Here is a 10,418-nt window from a genome sequence, read left to right as displayed (position 1 = left end):
GGGCCAACCTACCAAACAGCGGGAAAATGGCTGCTTCACAACTCCAGACTTTGCCTCTTGAGTGGTTATCACGCCCCAATATTTTTAGTATTAGATACAATATTTTCAGTGTTGGGTAGAATCTCCCAATATGATGGATGGTAGGAAATGCACAATATAAATATTTTACTGAATACATATTTTGAAAATAATGCTGACCATATGGACAAAAGGCTCCTTTTTCTGAGGTGAGAACAACCCGTCTTCTTGCCTTGCGCATCTATAAGGTGGGATTTTTCCATGCTGTTTCCTTTATAGTTGTCATGAGCTGGGCCCGCCCAAGCTGGTAGCCCAGGTACTAACACGAAGCCAAGGAGTATTAATGAGTCACAAGCCAGGTCCAGTCCGTAGTCAGAGCCCAAGGTAAATGCCAGGGGTGTGTCCAAGATTCAAGAGCCAAGCCAAGTCCAGTCTGTAGGTCAGAGCATGAGGGTATCAAGTCAAGGTGCAGGCAAGAGCAAGACGCAAGGTACCAGGAAGTGGTTGCAGGCAATCAACACATTGCTTCCATGCCTGGCAGTCGCTCCTGACTGGCTTTTATAGCCAGGCATGGTTTTCAGCCAGCTGCTGGGGCTCCATCCTGATGCTACTCATCGTTGCTCTCCAGCAGCTGGCGTCAGCTCAGGAGACGAGCACTGCGCCATCTGTCCTGCAGTTCCAGTCTCTGGCATTGTCTGCGGCGTTCTTTGGGCAAACCTGGGGGGTGGAGGCCCCTGGCTGTGCTGCCCATGTAGCCTGGGATGTCCCTGGCTGAGCTTCCCCTGTGGTATTGGGGCCAGAGGGTGCTGGTGTCTCAGCTGCTGGCTGTAAGCTCTGATCGGCCAGCAGCTGCTGCTCCTGATTGCTGGCTTCTGCTGAGTCAGGGCTAGGGCTGGTTACACAGATCTCCTCTTCTCCTGAGGAGTCCTGGCTGGCTACATGAGGTTCCTCTCCTCCTGAGGAGACCCCACCCTCAGACTGGGCCATGACAATAGTGCTCCCTCTTTTTGCTGAGAGGCTGAAGGGAAAGAAGCCAAGAGAACCTGAGACTGGCCACTCGTGATTCTCCACTTTTTAAACCACTTTGTTGTAAACACAGAATCACAGAGTTGGAAGGGGCCATACAGACCTTCTAGTCCAACCCCCTGCCCAATGCATCCCTGACAAATATTCATCCAGCCTCTTCTTGAAAACTGCCAGTGAAGGGGAGGTCACTACCTCCCTAGGCAGCTGATTCCACCTTTGAACTACTCTGACCATGAAAACGTTTTTCCTAAGATCCAGCTGGTACCTTTGTGCATGTAATTTAAGGCCATTGCTTTGGGTCCTACCCTCTGCTGCCAACTGGAACAGCTCCTTGCCCTCCTCCAAATGACAGCCTTTCAAATATTTAAAGAGAGCAATCATGTCCCCCCTCAACCTCCTCTTCTCCAAACTAAACATTCCCAAGGCCCTCAGCCTTTCCTTGTAGGGCTGTCTCCAGACCCCTGATCATTCTCATCGCTCTCTTCTGCACCCTCTCAATTTTGTCCACATCCTTTTTGAAGTGAGGCCTCCAGAACTGCACACAGTACTCCAGCTGTGGCATGACCAAGGTAGTAGAGAGAGGGACTATGACCTCCTGTGATTTTGATGCAATGGCCCTTTTGATACAACCCAAAACTGCCACCGCACACACTGCCACCGCATCACACCTATCCTCAGGCCCTATGCCACCAGCACACCCATCTATTTACGGGACACCACTGACTTCCTCAGGAAAATACAGTCCATTGACAACCTACCTGATGACACCATCCTAGCAACCATGTATGTGGAGGCTTTATACACCAATATCCCACATGCAGATGGACTACTAGCCATAAGGAATACTATCCCGGACAAAACCACAGCACACCTTGCCACTGAACTTTGTCACTTCGTACTCACTCACAATTACTTCGAATTTGGTGACAACTTATATCTACAGATTAACGGCACAGCTATGGGCACATGCATGGCACCACAATATGCTAACATATTCATGGCGGACTTGGAGCAACGCTTCCTCAGCTCCCATCCACTGGAACCACTACTATACTTAAGATTCCTGGATGACATCTTCATCATTTGGACCCATGTGAAGGAAGCTTTTGAGAGATTTCCTCAGGACTTCAATAACTTTCACCCTACTATCAACCTAAGCCTGGACCACTCTACACAACAGGTACACTTCCTGGACACCACTGTACAACTACATAATGGACGAATAAATACCACCTTATACCGGAAACCAACAGACCGATACTCATATCTACATGCCTCCAGCTACCACCCTAAACATACCACTCGGTCTATTGACTACAGCCAAGCCTTACGTTAAACCGTATCTGCTCCAATGCTCTCGACCGAGACTCACACTTAAGAGATTTACAACAAGCATTTTTGGGACTACAGTACCCACCAAATGAAGTGAAGAAAAATCAACAGGGCCAGACTAGTACCCAGAAACAGTCTACTCCAGGACAAACCTAAAGGAACTAACAACAGAACACCACTGGTTGTCACCTATAGCTCCCAGCTCAAACCCATCCAATGTATCATCAGTGAGCTACAACCCATCCTGGAAAATGATACCTCTCTCTCAGAAGCCCTGGGTGGAAGACCTTTCCTTGCCTACAGACAGCCCCCCAACCTTAAACGACTTCTCACTCACAATCATGAATCGGCCAGCAGAGTCACCAGCACAGGTACCAGGCCCTGCAACAGACCCAGATGCCAGCTCTGCCCCTATACCTACCCAGGGAATACAATTACAGGACCCAATGGCATCAACTACACTGTCTCTGGCTCTTACAGCTGCTCATCCTCCAATCTGATATATGCCCTCATGTGCCAACAATGTCCTTCTGCTCTGTACATTGGACAAACCAGCCAACCTCTACGCAAAAGAATAAATGGACACAAATCTGACATTAGAAATGGAAACGTCCAGAAACCAGTGGGAGAACACTTCAATCTACCAGGACATTCCATCAAAGACTTAAAGGTCGCTGTAGTTCAACAGAAACCTTTCAAAAACAAAATCCAACAGGAGGCTGCTGAACTGGAATTCATATGCAAATTTGACTCTGTCAAGCTGGGACTGAATAGGGACTATGAATGGTTATCACCTTACCACAGGTAACAGATTTCCTTTACAGAGGTGGGGTCTGGGGGAGCTCAGTGGCACCTGGCGTGGGCTTTCGGGAACCACAGATCTCTTTGTCAGATGCATCTGGCAGGGAGAGCTGTGGTTATCGAAGGCCCATACTGCATTGGAATTGGATGGTCTAGCTGTTTGGCTGCTACAAACTAACAGGGCAAACTCCTTTGAAGCCAACTGATACACACACCAAAAGGAGATGTTTACATATACTAGCAAAGGAATGTTTTGATTGCTCCCTCCCCCTTCCTCCCCCTAATTGCCTCTTCTCTCTCCTCCTCTTCTGTATTTGACCAGTTTCTGTATCAGGCATCTGACGAAGAGAACTTGATTCTCGAAAGCTTATGCTACAATAAAATTGGTTAGTCTTAAAGGTGCTACTGGACTCTTTTTGATTTTGCTACCACAGACTAACACGGCTAACTCCTCTGCATCTATGCTCATATTTAGTTTACAGTCCACTCTTACTCCAAGATCTCTTTTGCATACACTACTACACAGAAGTGTATCCCCCATCCTGAATTTGTACTTCACATTTTTGTGGCCCAGATGTAAGACTGTGCTGAATTGCATCCTGTTCACAACTGCCCACTTCTCCAGAGTATTCAGGTCTTGTTGAATTTTAACTCTATCTTCTTCTTCTTCTTCTTCTTTATTATATTTATATAATATATCTTCTTGGGTGTTTAGCACTCCTCCCAATTTGGTATCATCAGCAAATTTAATGAGTAGCCCATTTACCCCTTCATCCAGATCATTGATAAAAATATTGAAAAATACCGGGCCCAAAACTGATCCCTGTGGCACCCCACTGGACACCTCCCTCCAATCTGATGAAATGCTTTTGACCACCACTCTTTGGGTGTGGTCCTCTAACCACTTCCCTATCCACCAAACCATCCTATAGTCCTGTCCGCAGATCCTGAGGCCCTACACTGGCCCCCTTCATACCCAGAGATGCCAAACTTGCAGGGAGACTTCAGCTGGCTCTCCTCTAGCCACCTTCCAAGTAGCTATCTTCAGACTCTCTTTGCTGACTTTTCCCTCCTCTCCTCCTGCTTTCTGCCACTGCTGGAAGAAAAGTCAAGCAGAGTAGATCTGCTTGGGTTTTCCTCTCTTCAGGTTCTCTTTGCTGACTTTTCCTTCCTGTCCTCCTGTCCTCTTGCTGCTCTGACATGCCCTCACCCCACCTCCAAGTTCTCGAAGGAAAAGCTGAGCAGAGCAGATCCACTCAAGATCCGCTCCGCTCGGCTTGGGGGTAGGGGGTGGGGGGAAGGCATGTCAGAGCAGCAGGAGGATGGGGGGCAGACAGTCAGGGAAGGGTTCCTGAAGCTGGCAAGCAGCGAACAGCAGCAGAAGGAGCTGCTGAGGCTGCTGCCGCCGCCACTACTCACCATCCTGTTCTTAAAAATGGAGAAAGGAAACAGAGAGGGGAAGGCATCTCCGGCTACAGTTCCCAGGTAAACTTTTGCAGACCCGCATTGTTCAGCTCTCAGGTTGGTAGGGAGAGTTGCCTATCAAGGTTATGTGGGCTAAGATTGGGGTTTCCATGACAACAAAAGGTCTGTAGACATTCCAGGCCTATGTTGCCTAGGGAATCAATGGATCGGCACCAGCCTATCGGGCATCATGATGATGCAAAAAGGAGGGAGGTGAATCCCACAGGGAACAAAAGAATCAACTTCATACCATTTATAATACAATGAGTCAATTTATAAGTGCAATTGAAAGTGCAAAGGGCTGACAATTCATAAATATTACCACAATATAACAAATTCATAAATATCCATTCACAAATGTCCATACAAATCCATGCAAGGCAACATTTCATATATGAGCATTCTCCAAATAGTCCATAACTTCCGGGTAAATCCTTGATGAAACAGTTTTTTACTTTCTTTCCAGATCTTCTTTCTTATGCATTCATAAATGTAAAGTAGAAAGGCTTTCCTGCCATGAGGTAAGTTATAAAAACAACAGTCAACCTCACCCCTGCAAAACACTCGTGGGGTGAGTTGTAAAGGCAGCAGTAAATCTCATTTCTGCGTAACCTTCTCCTGTATAGCAATAATGAGGTCAGTTGTAAAAGAAAGTAAAAAACTCATCAGGATACCTGAATAGAGTCTATGCATGTATGGCTCTTCTTATGTATTTGACTGTGCAGAGAAAGCCACGAGGCACTTAGAAAGTGCTTAGGCTTTATAATGCATTCCAATAAATGTGCATTGGTTTGGGGGGACAGAGAATACCACTACCACCACCATAGTCCTGCCCCCTGGGGTAGAAATACAGAGAACTAGTACAAATGTTGAAAGAATTGAACATTAGATATAGATGGGAAATACCAGAAGGATTGAGCTTTGAATTTCGTGAGATCAAAAGAACACTCAGATCTGGACATGAGATGGAAATGTTCATAAAGGATTATGAAAAAGATCTAAAAATTTGACTATGGAGTGTAAAATCATATCTTGGAATGTAAATGGACAAAACTCACCTTTTAAATGTAAAACCACTTTCCACTGGCTATCTAAACAACATTGTAATATAATTTGTCTGCAGGAGACACATATTAGGAAACAGGATGTGAAATATTTAAAATTTGCTAAATTGGGGAAAGAACTTGCAGCTGCGTCAAATCAGAAAAAAGAGGAGTTGTTTTATATATTAAAGATGAGCTGCAACCAAAAATGATTTTAAATGATGCAGAAGCTAGATATATAGCAGTGGAAATAATTTGGAATACAAAGAAAATACTTTTGATTGGGATTTATGCACCTAATGGTGCTAAAGAGAATTTTTTTAAAGATTTACAGAACCAACTGGATGGACTAACATATGCTCAAATAATTCTGGCAGGTGACTTTAATGGAGTAACAAATTTGGACGATGATAAAAAAAGAAAGGTGCTCACAAAAAAAGAGGACTTTTGCCAAAATCCTTTTTTGAAATTAAAGATCAGGAAAATCTGGAAGACGTATGGAGAAGAAGTAATTCTAAAACAAAACAATACACGTTCTATTCTGCGAGACACTCGACATTATCAAGAATAGATATGATCTGGGCCTCCAAAGATTTGGCGGCATGGACTAAAGATGTGGAAGTAATGCCTAAAGTAGGCTCAGATCATAATCCAGTAATGTGGAAGTTTGGGAAAGGCACCAAAAGATGAGGATGGAGGATAAATGAAGATTTGCTGCAGCTAGAAGATAATATAGTGCTACTACAAAGAGACCAAATTCTTTATACAATATAATTTAAATAAAGATGTTTCATTGTATTGTCGAAGGCTTTCACGGCCGGAGAACGATGGTTGTTGGGGGTTTTCCGGGCTGTATTGCCGTGGTCTTGGCATTGTAGTTCCTGACGTTTCGCCAGCAGCTGCTGGCCACAGCTGCTGGCGAAACGTCAGGAACTACAATGCCAAGACCACGGCAATACAGCCCGGAAAACCCCCAACAACCAAAGATGTTTCAATTGACAAAGTTTGGGACACCTACAAAGCAGTGATTAGAGGAACTTTAATGGATTTAAATGCAAGAGAAAAGAGGAGAAAAGAAGAAAAAAGGCAAGAAATTATGGAAAAGATAAAGGCCAAGGAGTTACAATTAAAGAAAAGACCAGGGAAGAAGAAGCTGTATCAAGAAATAAAAATTTTGCAAGAACAGCTGAGAGTAATGAATAATAAAGAATTAGAGTGGGAACTGAAAAAATTGAATCAAAAGTCATTTGAAGGTGCAAATAAACCTGGGAAATATTTAGCGTGGCAGCTGAAAAAGAAAAGGGAGAAAAAAGTAATAACCAAGATTCAAGAAGATGGCAAGACGTTAACAGATCAATTGGCTATTAGTAGAGCTTTTTTTAAGTATTATGCAAAACTGTATCAAAGAAAAGAAGTGAATTTGGACACTATTGATCAATATCTGAACAAGATCAATTTACCAATATTATCAGGAAAATGGAAGGAAAAGCTGAATGCAGAAATAACGGAGATGGAAATAAAAGAAGCTATTCGGACGACTAAGTTAGGGAAGGCACCAGGCCCAGATGGAATTACGGCTAGGTTCTACAAATTATTGGAAAATGAACTGGCACCTTTTTTGAAAGTGGTAATGAATGAAATTTTAAAAGGACAAAAGATACCCGAGTCTTGGAATGAGGCCAACATATCATTGATACCAAAAGAAAATCAAGATTTAAGTAATGTCAAGAACTATCGTCCTATTTCATTGTTAAATAATGATTACAAAATTTTTTGCAAAAATTTTGGCGGAGAGATTAAAGTACTGGTTAGTCGAGTTTATTGCAGAAGAGCAGGCAGGGTTCCTTCCAAACAGGCAAATTAGAGACAATTAGAGAACTGTAGTAAATGCTATAGAATATTACGACAAACATTGTGAGAAAGAAGTTGGTTTCTTCTTTGTGGATGCAGAAAAAGCTTTTGATAATTTGAATTGGAATTTTCTGTTTGTCACAATGGAAAGGCTGCAAATGGGAAAAGATTTTATTCAAGCAGTAAAAGCAATATACAGAGACCAATGTGCAGCAATTGTAGTAAATGACGATTTAACAAAAAAAAATGGAAATAAGAAAGGGTACAAGACAGGGGTGCCCATTATCTCCCTTGTTGTTCATTTTGATCTTGGAACTGCTATTGATTCAAATACGAGAAGATGATACTATAAGAGGCATAAAGATTAAAGAATTTACCTACAAGGTTAGAGCTTTTGTGGATGACGTGATGGTTATAGTGGAAGATCCAATACAAAACATGCCGAAGTTGCTTGATAAGATAAAAGAGTTCGGAGATCTGGCTGGATTTTATGTTAATAAGAAATCAAAGATACTATGCAAGAATATGACTAAACAAAAGCAACAAGAATTAATGGAACTTATTGATTGTGAAGTAACACATAAAGTTAAATATCTTGGAATTGAGCTAACTGCGAAAAATATCGATTTATTCAAGAATAACTATGTAAAGCTATGGCAACAGATTGATAGAGACTTGATTAAATGGAATAAATTAAATTTGTCATGGCTGGGAAGAATAGCGGCAGTTAAGATGAATGTGTTACCACGGATTATGTTCCTATTACAAACAATTCCAATTATTAGAGACACTAAACAATTTGAAAAATGGCAGAGGAAGATCTCTGACTTTGTGTGGGCAGGCAAGAAACCTCGAGTAAAAATGAAAGTTCTGTGTGATGCTAAAGAAAGAGGTGGACTGCAGTTGCCAAATATTAGATTATATCATGTTTAGTTTGGCTAAAAGAGTGGATGTCATTGAAAGACCGCAAACTCTTAACATTGGAAGGTTATAAGAAGTTGTTTGGATGGCATGCCTACTTGTGGCAGGATAAAATAAAAGCTAATATAATGGGTTTTGCACCATTATATTAGAAGGAGCCTCTTCACGATCTGGAAAAAATATAAAAAATATCTGGGTGAAGGTATCCCCTCCTGGGTGGTACCGTTTGAAGTGATCGATCCGAGAGCTATTTATAATGAAGAACAATGTCTACCATATAAAGAGATATTGATTATGGAACAAAAAATGATAAGAAGCAAAACGGAGGAAGAGTTATCCTCCTGTTATGGATGGTTCCAATATAGACAGATTAGAGACCTTTACAACTCGGATTGTTCAAAAGGAGGAATCAAATGGAAAAACTCAGAGTTGGAAGAGACTATACTACAAGAAAGTAAAAAGAAGATATCTAAAATTTATAAAATACTTTTGAAGTGGTATACACAGGATGAGATGGTCAAAGTACAGATGGTGAAGTGGGCAATTAACTGTCACAAAGAAATAACAATGGAGTCATGGGAATATTTATGGAAAACTACATTGAAGATTTCAACTTGTACCAGTATTAAAGAGAATGTCTATATGATGATTTAGATGGTATTTAACGCTTAAGAAAATTGCGCTTGGAAATGCAAACATGTCATATAAATGCTGGAAATGTAAAAAGCATGAAGGATCATTGTATCATATGTGGTGGACGTGTGAAGTAGCTAGACAGTACTGGGGAGATATTTTAGAAGTAATAAATGAGATTTTGCAGACCCAAATAAAGAAGAACCCAGAGCTATTGCTACTGAATTTAAGTATAGAAGATGTTCCTATGCTATACAGAACATTACTATTCTACATGACGACGGCAGCAAGACTTTTATATGCGCAGAAATGGAAGGTGCAAGAAATACCAACTATTGAAGACTGGATGTATAAATTGCTGTACATGGCGGAAATGGATAAAATGACAAGAAAGCTGAGAGATCAGAACTTAGCAGAATTTTTTACTGATTGGGGAAGATTGAAAACATATTTAGAGAAGTGGGACGTGAAAGGGGAATTATGGCAATTCGAAAATTATTAGAATGGGTTTTTTTTATTGGAAGAGACAGAATCTTTACCATACGAAGTGAAGTATTAGCTAATTGTTAGCCTAAACTTAAGTGGATTTGGAGTTAATAGATATTGGTAAAATTAATAAAGTAGATATTTTATTTAATTGTTAGCTTAAATTTAAATATATTTGAAATTAACAGATAGTAATAGATAATAGATTTTAAGTTAATAATAATAGATTTGAAGCTAACATATAGGGCTTAGTTTAACAAAGCAGAATGTAAACATGATATAATGAGTTACAGAAAAAGGGGCTAGATTAGGAATAGATTAAGATATAGGGTTGGAAAGCTGTTGGAAGTCCTGAAAAAGGGGGAGAGGGAAAGGGTGGGGGGAAATGATATTGAGATGTTATTTGAAAGTTGTATGTATTAATATTCTCACCTAATAAAATTTGTTTTAAAAAAAAAATTTTTTTTTTGGTTCGTGCCCATGTCTGTCAGTCGTAACCCAGCTGATGCAATGGTTGCAAAGAAGTAATATTCCTTTGCCACTATCACTGCCTCTTCATAGGTCTTCCAATGGGCTTTGCAGCATGATCAATGAGATTCAGTGTGAGTTTTCTGCTGGCATCTTCCCAGATGTCTCCAGGTCCTCTTAAGATCACCCATCTCCCCAGTAGACCAGGGGGCTGGCTTGATGAGCAATTTTGTCAACAGTTTTGAGGAATCTCATGTTCCAAGCTCCCTTTGCAGCCTCAACATAGCTTGTATTTGCAATTTTAGAATTCTCTCAGGGCATTTTGGAATCCAGAAAGATCTGTGAGCCTCTGTGGGCAGACCATCTTATAGGCAC

Source organism: Eublepharis macularius, chromosome 16 (assembly GCF_028583425.1).
Source record: "Eublepharis macularius isolate TG4126 chromosome 16, MPM_Emac_v1.0, whole genome shotgun sequence".
NCBI classification, from domain to species: domain Eukaryota; kingdom Metazoa; phylum Chordata; class Lepidosauria; order Squamata; family Eublepharidae; genus Eublepharis; species Eublepharis macularius.
This window is presented reverse-complemented; position numbering follows the sequence as displayed.